This window comes from Capsicum annuum, chromosome 7 (genome assembly GCF_002878395.1).
Source record: "Capsicum annuum cultivar UCD-10X-F1 chromosome 7, UCD10Xv1.1, whole genome shotgun sequence".
Lineage (NCBI taxonomy): Eukaryota > Viridiplantae > Streptophyta > Magnoliopsida > Solanales > Solanaceae > Capsicum > Capsicum annuum.
The window spans coordinates 213,497,113-213,508,323 of record NC_061117.1 but is presented as its reverse complement, the minus strand read 5'-3'; positions in this window follow the sequence as shown (position 1 = coordinate 213,508,323).

Genomic DNA, 11,211 nt, shown 5'->3' with positions numbered 1-11,211 from the left:
ATTGTTAGTGAGATGGTCCAAAAGTTAGTGATATAAAGTCACAAGGTTAGAAGTGAGAGTGAGAGTGACTTTTGCGTAAGGAAGTTAGTTCTAGTTTTATAACCCTTTGATTGAGGGTGGTTTTCTCTTTTATGGTGGTTGAATAATATTATAGTAAGACTTGTAAATTGTATGGTGATGTGTGGAGAAAGTGATTGGTTGTGATTGTTAATTATTCGGAATAGGAAAGGAGCTCGGAGTGGATAGTTATAGTGGTTGTAGAAATTATTTATAAGTTGTAAATGGAAAGAAGTAGATTAGCCAATAAGTATAGATAGAGACTCATTGGTGCTTATTGAATTTTGAAGGTAATTGTGATGTATGCATAGGTATGTAAATATGATGTGAGGAAGTAGAATATGTTAATAAATAGTAATGGGTTATAATATGAGATTAAGATCGACTATCCTTATTATGTGACCTTACCCCCTTGATTTGTCTTTTCTCTAGTAGTTGTAAATTAGTAGTACATGTGAGAAGGTATGTAGTAGATTTTGAGGTGTGGTAGTAATGTCGTAGAGAGGATGAACTTGGGCCATAATTAAGTGAAATAAGAGACTTAGGTTGATCTTTTTATTCGATTGATTAGTATAGTATGTGACATTCTTCATCGGTGTTATATGATTGGTGTTGTTAGACAATAGGCCTGAACTTTAGATGTAGATTGTGGTGGTGAGAATAGTAGCTTAAATTTAATAATGCATATTTTGAGGGAGTAAGTAGTAGGCTTGATTTGTTGTGTGCAATAGCCTAGGTCTGCAACTTGATACGGAACAAACAAGGGAACACAAAATCATACCCCAAAACAGTCCACAAATCACAATAAATCGTGGACCAAATAGGGACCTCTCTCGGATTCACTATCTAGAACAAGAAAAAAAAGGATACAAGGTGTTCATACACCAAAACAGCCCTCCAAAAACAAGTTTATCAACACAAGATGAAGCTCCACAATATTACAATAGCAACAAGAACAAACGAGTTACATTAACAACACAAGAAGCCGAAACTAAAACAAGATACAAGATAAATAGTTAAACAAGTGTTGATGTAGTCTTAACAACCCAAGAGCATATTACACTCTTGGACCTTTAACACTTCACACAATAAAAACCTAACTCTTATAATTGACACAAGAGAGGCGTCCACCACCCAAGCACCAACGTATCAAGCAAAATGCAAAACACAAGAGAATCCACCCTTATGTTATGCCCTAGTTTCGGTTGCGGACTCTCTCTCTCTAAGAGAAGTATTCTTTCTTCAACATTCATAAAAACTACCAACTAAAACCCTACAATGTTCAATTTATAATACATTACAAAATAAAAGACAAAAGACTAAAAGACCCTTTAATCAAAAGGGCTCCAAAAACAGCCCAAGGAGTGTGCTTGGGATGGTTTTGGGCCTTCTTCACACTTAGACTTGTGCACTCTTTAGGTGGTCTTCAAAATACTCAAAAAGTGTACATGATCGTTATCGTACTCGTATCATCCTCTCCATCTTGAGAGGAATTTGACCACAAATTCATGGCTTCAGCTCATGCAATTGGCCCTCTAAAAGAAACCACCCAAAACAGTCCGCAAAACATCAAGAAAGTGCATAAAAAAGTCCACAAAAAATAACAAAGGGAACCAAGGATACAATGAGAACAAGTCTCGGCTAACATCTTTATTTTGAACCTCGGCTTCCTCTCCATCTTGATCCTTGTCTTCAATATCATCCGAAACAAGTCTCCTACCATCATACAAGCATTGTCGTAGACGCCATATCCTTCATGTTCCTTTCTACCATTCTCCTCTATATGGATATGTCGGGTTTGGTGTAGTGGAGCTTCGGTTAGGAGGCTTGCTTTGGTTAAGTGGGGTTTCGGTTGTGGAGTTTGGATGGGAGGAAATTGGCTTCCAAGTCCTCCTTGTTGGACTTAATCAACTTGCGGGGGAAGTGGTCTATCTTGTTCTCGGTTTTGAGGGCTATTTGGAGCTTGGATTATGGCATTATATGGTGGTCTTGGAGGATTGTTCATTGGAAGTAAAGTTGCGGGAGTAAAAGCACGAGAGTTCTTTCGACTCTCCAATCGATCCAACCTCTCACTCATAGTTACCACATCCGAGTCAATTTTTTAAGACCCACATTTGCCCTAGCAAGTTCTCGGGACAAAGAATCAAGGAGGGCCAAAATGGTTTCCATTATGGCCAAAAGTTACCTACAAAACAACAAACAAGTTAGTTGTAAAACAATGGTCCTCACATTCCCTCTCTATTGTTTTGTCTCTCGGATTTTTCACACTTTGATCTCACAAGTGTCATAACCTTGTTTGTACTCCATGAGGCATTGAGAGGTGGACCAAGTATTACAACAAGTCAAAAGAATAAGATACACAAAGGAACGCATACACGAAGAACGGTTTCAAAACTAACTTACATTCTAGTACTAGCTTGTAAGTTAGTAATGGAATCAACAAACGAAAATAAAGAAACAATAAAATGAAACTAATAAATCTAAAATTTGAGCTTAAAAATTGTCGGTGAACAGTAAAAATGTGATGATGTGGCAACCCTCAATTGGTCACGATTTTGTCAAGTTTTATTGTCCAAGGTTCAAGTATTGACCAATTTTTGATCTGGATTGGTGGAATTATTTAAGGAGGGAAAGAATAAATCTTGGAACTCTTTTTCAACTCAAGTTTCAAGACTTGGACTTTTGTAGTATTTTCCCTTAAAACAAGGCCCTCAAAACATGGAAGTTTGTTGGAAAAGGGTTGTAAAGTCTTTAAGTGGTTGGAAGTGGTGGTAAAAGTCTTTGATGACTAACAAATACTACACCTCCTTCCTTCTCACTCTTAGATCTAACATCCACTTTTTTTTCAATAAAATATGAAGATTGGTGAAGAACACCAAGAACACAAACTTTCAATCTTGAAGTCTAAGGTTCAAGTTGGTCTCACACTTCAATCAACACTTTGTCAAGTTCCACCTTTCTACAACAACTTCAACAAGAAGTTCTTAAGCCACCAATTCACAACAATAACACAAGGTCAAGCGTAAGAACTCAACAACAACAACACCAACCTTCAACAATAAGGATCAACACATAGCCACTTCAAGTTCACAACAACAATGTCAATATTATAAGTTCAACCTTTAGATCTAGACACTTTTAACGTTGGTGAGAAAGAACCAACACTAGAAACACACTATAAAAACAAAAGAACTACAAGATCTAGTCAAGAAAAACAAGAAAATCTTGGCCAAGACAACAACACAACACAATTTTTGGCCAAGAACACAAAAATGGACAGATTGCTATTTTTTGGAATTGTTCAGTTTTTATCAACTTTTTTTTTTTACTAATCAAACCCAAGATTGGCTTTGTGGGAACAAAAACCAGCCTTTATTTGATACCAAATGATATAGAACAAATAAGGGAACATGAAATCACACCCCAAAATAGTCCACAAATCACAACAAATCATGGACCAAATAGGGACCTCTCTCGGATTCACTATCTAGAATAAGAAAAAAAAGGATACAAGGTGTTAATACACCAAAACAGCCATACAACAACAAGTTTAACAACAAAATATTAATCTCCACAATATTACAATAGCAACAAGAACAAACGAGTTACATTAACAACACAAGAAGCCGAAACTAAAACAAGATACAAGACAGATAGTTACACAAGTGTTGATGTAGTCTTAACAACCCAAGAGCATATTACACTCTTGGACCTTTAACACTTCACACAAAAAACACCTAAATCTTACAACTGACACAAGAGAGGCATCCACCACCCAAGCACCAATGTATCAAGCAAAATGCAACATATAAGAGAATTCACCCTTATGCTATTCCCTAATTTCGGTTGTGGACTCTCTCTCTCTCTAAGAGGAGTTTTATTTCTTCAAAATTCATAAAAACTACCAACTAAAACCCTACAATGTTCAATTAATATTATATTATAAAATAAAAGACAAAAGACTAAAAGATTCTTCAATAAAAAGGGCTCCAAAAATAGCCCATGGAGTGTGCTTGGGGCAGTTTTGGGCCTCCTTCACACTTAGACTTGTGCAATATTTAGGTGTTCTTCAAAATAATCAAAAAGTGTACATGATCGTGACCGTACTCGTATCACAACTTGTAAAAAAAGAGTGGATAATTGTGATAATTATGTACATGAGGACTAGTATAAAAAATGATGGATTGTGGTTGAGTCATCAAGTTTATAAGTACATAAGTATAAAATAATAAGTTGAACCCTAAGGTAGCGTGTGTTAGATAAGGCGTGATGTGTATGAGTGTCACATGTACCTAAATTTCATTCTCGAATCTTGTAGTATGGAGAAGTCAGGGAGTTGTTGTATAGCGTTATGTAGAGTTAAATTAAGAAAATATAGGTAGAAAATATGTGTCTTTGGTATAGTCTTACATATTTCATTATGTTTTAAGTTATGTGATTAACGGTCCAATGTTAGAATGTTAAGTAATGGGGAGTGGATCTTTTTTTATGTGATAAAGTGTATAGATATGTATGCTTATGTGAGTGTGAATTTTAGGGTGATGGCTATAAAGGCAAGCAAAAGTTAAGATTAGCGTTCTTGGAAAGCAAAGCCTTCAGAGCATAGCTTATCAGGGAAAGTGTAGAATTTAAGTATATAGTGATGTCTCTTTTGTGTTGAGAGTTGTGGCTATAGATTTTGATGTGAGCTTATGTCCGCAAGTCTAGGAGTGTGACTTTAATCTAAGGGGGAGTTGATGGATTAAAGTATCTCCCAAATTTTCTTGTGGTGTCAAGTTTCAAGTAAGAATCAAGATAAATCAATCCCTATTCAAGCAAGATCCTCCTACTTCGATTTGAATGGACATCTAACAATGTCTTATGTACTCAAGTCTCACCTATGTCTAAGGTTTGAGCACTCTATGTAACTCATGTCATGTTCTGACCTCCAAACTAGAAGCAATAATGTCCCTCAGTGATCCAATATTCCAAGTTTCCAAGTTCTATATTATGTTGCTAATGATCCATAAAAATTCATGTCTCACATAACGCTTGGTTCTAAGAAACTATACTTTCTATACGTTACCAATCCATTTTATGCTGGGATTAGCCAAAGAGTTAATGTTTAGGCTAACTCTTGGCAAATTTCAGTTCTTTAAATGAGGAGCAATCGCTTCAAGTGGCAATCCTTTTCTTAGTTGTTAACTACATAAATTCCGGCTTTATGCTATATAGCTCATGATATGTGCACCCATGTTTCTTACTGTGGTCTGTCCAAGGAAATTATTTAGTGTTGTATTTTTGCCAAACGACTCTTCACTTATGATCCAGACACTTGATATATGGAGCACTTTGTGTCTATTCTATCGTATCTTCATTTCATGTCCCTCCTTTAGTAGCACAATAAGTATAAGTTATGGTCTAATAGTGTTACTTCCATTCATGACATTTATGCTCGGGTCCCTCAATGACCCTACGTATGTTAGTATAATGGTGGTTGTGGAAGTGTAGTAGTATGTTAGGTGGGTGAGTAGATGTTCTTGAAGGTGAAAAATTTGATGTAATTCCTCAGCTAAGGTTATAGATGAAAGGGAAAAGAAGGAGATGAACTTTTATTGTGTGAAATAGCTAAAAAGGAGAAATGTGGAGAAAATATTTGTGAGAGTGATTGAAATTGTTGGTCTTAGTGGGGAGATCCATGTAGTGGGTGTAGTAATGATTAGGCTTGAATGTTGTGATTGTTGAAAACACAAACCTATGTGCTATGTGGTTAGTACTCGCTAAATTAAAACTCAAGGGTGTTTGATGGTAGTGATAAGGTGAAGAAATATTCTTAAAGGAATGTAAAGTACAGGGTCCCGTAGCTTAAGTTAGCATCTTTTAACTTAGAGTTAGGCTTCAACATAGAACTACTATGTAGTGGGACTCAAATTTTTGTGGCTAGATGTGTGATTGGAGAATTGTAGGTTGAAGAGTGTGAAGTATTCTATTTATTGTTTGGGGTGTAGACGATTAGCGTCTCTAAGTTTAAGTCTATTTGTGGTACATTGTAAGGTAGAGAATGCTTCCAATCCTATCTTTCACGAAATTCTATTTCATGACTAGTACCAATGTAGTTCAGGCCTATGATCACCAAATAAACTCATATCTTAAGTTGTGATGATAATAAATCATGGAACTCATATGCAAGATCATCCCTATGTAAAGTTTCATTACCTCATGCTTCACGCTTATGCGTTTTACTAGGGGTTATCATGAAGCTCATTTGATTTCTTTGCATATTTTTGTTAAGGAAAAATGTTCAATGCAATGTTACGTTTCTTATTCCATTCTTGTAGAGCTTCAAAAAGTCCCTACCCATCATTCGGAGATGAACGATCCCAAGGAGGAGATAATATAACACCCCGCACTTTCGAGATAGAATTTAAAACGTTGTTCCTATACTATAGACCCGAACTAAATGATTACATGTTAATATATGTATGGTGACCAATCCTATAGTGTGGGAATACCTTTGAATATGAAATAAGGTCACAAAAATCCCCTAACTCTAAGACGAGTTGAAAATATTTCTATTGATTAAGTTTAAGTGGATGCTTCAACTTGGGTCAACTTCTATTGACTATTACTCCTAGAATATAACTAGTTAGAGACCCTACTACATATGAAATTAAAGCCCTTTGAATTTTATTTCCAACGCCACCGACCATTCATCAATTCGAGTCCGGAGTCAAAGGTTATGAGTGTTTGAATAAGACACTATCCAGACTATGCGATGGGGCATGCGATGCCCACTTAAGGCTATGCCATGGGCTAGGCGTCGCCCATCTTGGATTGTGCCATAGGTTGTACATCACCCACCTTGGGATAAACAGCGTAAAAGCTTCCTTTTAGTGTTATTTAAGGGCAAAACGATCCTTTCACGTCCCATAACAGTCCCATAGGCGAATTACAACCCTAACGTACGTCATTTCCTCCTCAAAAATTTCTAATTCATCTTCCAAGACACAAAAGGAGAAAAACAACTTAGGGTTTGCTCTTTCAAGCTTAAAGGTTTGATCTTTTCATGAATTCTTCGTCAATTAAGGTACGTAGGGGTGTCCTAAAAAATCTATGGGCATAAGTTATGATTTTATCAATCTTTCGAAAGAATGTTATGATGTTTATAATAAGGGTTTGAACAATTATTTTGAATAGCTAAATCATGGAACCCTTTTCAATGATATATATATATATATATATTGTTTTGGTCATGAGGCCTCCCCTTGAAATTGATTTTTACTTGTATAAATGTAAGTATGCATTTTTATTTTTACAATGATTAAATCGAGAGAATGAATGATGACACCCCTCTCTTGTTATGATACCTCTTAATTTCACATGTTGCAGGTTATTCAATTGTAAGTTTTGAAACATGAGATAAGTGTTTTACTATTATTTTGGATTTGATATTGATTATGAATTGAAGAGAGGGTGTTTTCTTATTTATAAATGTTCAAAGTAATAATTGAAAGAGTTGCATGGATTGTTGTACAGGAATTGACCATCATGTGTTGAAATATTAAAAAGGGAGAATCTTTGAATAAGTTTTGTACATGTTTTGAAATAAGGACTCCCTTACATTGTTTAAATATTTTTGGTGGTCAAATGATTGAGTTGATTGAAAAATCTAAAGAAGAATATTATATGGCTTAGACATACGACTTGCAAGTCTTGATATGATAATACCAAACAGACAATGCCATAGCAGATTAAGAACAGACTAACATACAGATTTTACTCAGATTTTTAGATTTTGGAATTCAGAATGATGCATGTTTAGAAAAGGTTAAAAATGGGCTTAAAGAGAGTTAGATGGTTACCCAAAGAAAATACGAGCTAAAAGACTCAATGCTAGAAATCGTGATTTGCCGACACGGGGTGATGGTACCATGCTTTGTGGTCTTATGTACCTTAATTCATGTCGTCCCAATTTGGGACTATGGTTAGGAGTCATGCTATGTGGTCTTGTGCACTACCATGACATGTTGATTTGATTGGGGATCATGGCACCATGCTGTGTGGTCTTGCGTGTCTCCCTTTATAGATACTCTAATCCTTGAGGCAAACTTAGATTGGAGACTTGGCCACCGAGTCAAGGGCGGATTTCATATAACCCATGGAATTACAGATTGTAGGGTGTACCATCTAGCTCAAAAGTAACATAAAGAGTGGCTCATGGTTTCAAAGTCTTTTAAGTATGCCCATATTTTTCCTATATCTTATGTAAACTATTTTATAAATTGCTCTCACTGATGTTGTATAAAAGTACATTATTTTGAATTGCTTTGCGTACCAGTACATCTGTATTGACCCCCTATATTTCAGGTTCTGAGGCTCAGTCTCGGGGTCCCGCTAAGCGGTAGAATGATCTTTCAGAAGTTTACAGTTCGTGAGCTTCCCTTATTCAGGAAGTTCGTGTTTATGGAACATTGTTACTTGATTTTAGTTCATGGTCCGACTGGGGGCCTTGTCCCAGTTTTCAGACATATTGTTGTTTTCAGTTGTAGTAGAGATTTCGCAAACCTGTGTTAGATGGTTTGAGTTTTATTGAACTTATGTTTGCATTACTCAGTTGAGATATTAAAGTGACCATGTTTCTGTTTGTTTTCCGCATTTCCTTATATTATATGAATTGTGCATATGATTGTCAGATCGAATGAGGCTCCCGGTCCTCACGGTTCAGGATGCCCGCCGCGGTCAGGGTCCCAGTTCGGATCGTGACATCTTCCCATTGAGTTGAGTTAGGAACAATTGTAATTCATCTTGTTGCTACAATTGAGTAACTTGTTTCAATAAATTAATTCAAAAGTCTCTCGAACTTCAATATTTACCTTCATTTGAAACTATTGCATATTACTGTTAAATATTATATCTAAAGTAATGTATAATTGACAAAGAAGTACTACATAATCTATGTATAATCAATATGCATATGTTATTCATTTATTATACATTAAATATAGGCATATTATCACTTAATTCACCTGACTTTTACTTTCTTCCTAAAGAAAAATTTTCACTGCTCAAAATTTCTCAAACTTCAGTGTGTCCCTTTGTTTTGAATAATCACTACATAATCTATGGTTTAATTTTATGTATATTTTATATATTAATTACACACTTGTTATAATATTTATAGGCATACTAACATTTAATTTACGTAACATTCTACTTTTTAGAAAATTGAAATGGCTCCTATCGAAAAATCTCTTATATCCCTTAAACAATCACAAATCTTACAAGAAAATTATAGAAAATCTTTAAAAAAAAAAAAAAAAAACTCATAATTGTCTATCAACTATAGATACCACCTGCAACTTTACACTATTTAGCCTCATATGCATTTTTAACTATTATTTTCTCAGATCTTATAAAATAAAAAGAATTGAATTTTTATGACAATTTAGGAGAAATTGGACTAAAACAAAACTTTGAAGAAAATGAGGAATACTGAAAGATACAGATAGAGAGATAAATGAAAGAAATAGAAAAAAAAATGAAAAAGGGGTTACCACAAGGTGTCATTTTTTGTTGGAATGAAGCAGTGTAGAGATAAAAATAGAGGAAAATGGAGAAAATGGTACTATATAAGATAGCAACGGCTAGGTTTTCGTGTGTCGAGGAGAGAAAATAGAAAAATTGACTATAATAGTATATATAGTGTGGAGTTGGGCCAATTTGGGTAAAAAAAAATGAATTCATAAAAAATAGGGAAAAGGATATTGTGTGGCCTTTTTAAAAAAGAATAGCCCAAGTTTGGGCATATGGAGATATAATGTCGTAAAAAAATGTCATTTTATGGTCATTTCTTATTATTTTTCAATTTGGATCATTTTGGTCTACGTAGTCCATATACAACACTGATACAGTCTATAAATATTTCAATTTTTCTTTTGCTATAAATTTTTTAACTGATCAAATATTTTATTTTTTTTATTGTTTAGAATTAATAATTAAATTATATAAAAACGATATAATTGTTAAATAGAATATGTCTCTATATAATATATAGGTATTGAAATTGTATAGTTCTATCAAATATGTATATGTGTAAAATATATACAATAAATATATAGAAAGTGTATGAAAATTATATAATTGTTGTATAAAACATGTGAAAAAAATGTACAGTTATTGTATAAATTATGTATCAAAACTGTATAATTTTCATATAAAATATTTATATGTATAAGATTTGTATAGAAACTATATAAAAGGTGTGTAAAAACGGTGTAGAACAAGTTGGAATTAATTTCATGGTTATTTTCATAAAAATAATTTAATTTAAAGTGCAGTTTCTGTCTTTTTCCCTAAAAAATAGGGTTAGTTTTAGTCTATTGCTATAATAGGTTGTTTATTGGACTAGTTATTGAGCGAAGGGATTAAGGGTCACTTGGTATACCTCTAACACTCCGTGATTAAGTCTAGGATTAACATTGTATTTTATTTGAGTAAAGATATAAATTTAGTCTGGATAAATTCTTTAATCCCAATCTTAATTCTGAATATCTCATAAATTTAATGCCAGTTTATTCTAGATATCTCACTTAACTTGTTATGATCTTTGAATCTGTTTATTTGTTTAACTTTGACTTGACATTGATTTTTTTTAAAAAAAAATATTATCTATGAAATGTACCAAAAAAATTCTTTAATTGTGCGATCCTAAATATGTTATGTGAAAAGTTAAAATTAAAGAGTTACCAAAAAAAATATTCTTCTTCAAAGAATTAAAAAGGAAAGTAACAAACAAATTAAAACAAAAAAAAATGTAATCTTATGCTATCTTCAAAGTGAAATACTCTCTTCGTTCCATTTTACTTGGTCCCCTACCAAAAATTAATTGTTTCAATTTATTGGTCCAATTATAAAATCAAGAGAAGTTTTATCAGTTTTTTCAATACTATTTTATCTTTAAATAACTATATAAAGTATAATAGTCATATTCAAATGTTCAAAGTATATTTGATAAGGTTAATTTCATAAAATAAACTTTGAATAAATATTATACCTTGACAAGATTGACAACCCTTTTAAAGCAAAAGAAAACTTTAAACAACAAGAAGAGATAGATTTAAGATTTAAAATTATTTGAGTTTATGTTTTAAGGTTTTTAGCATTAAAATTATTATA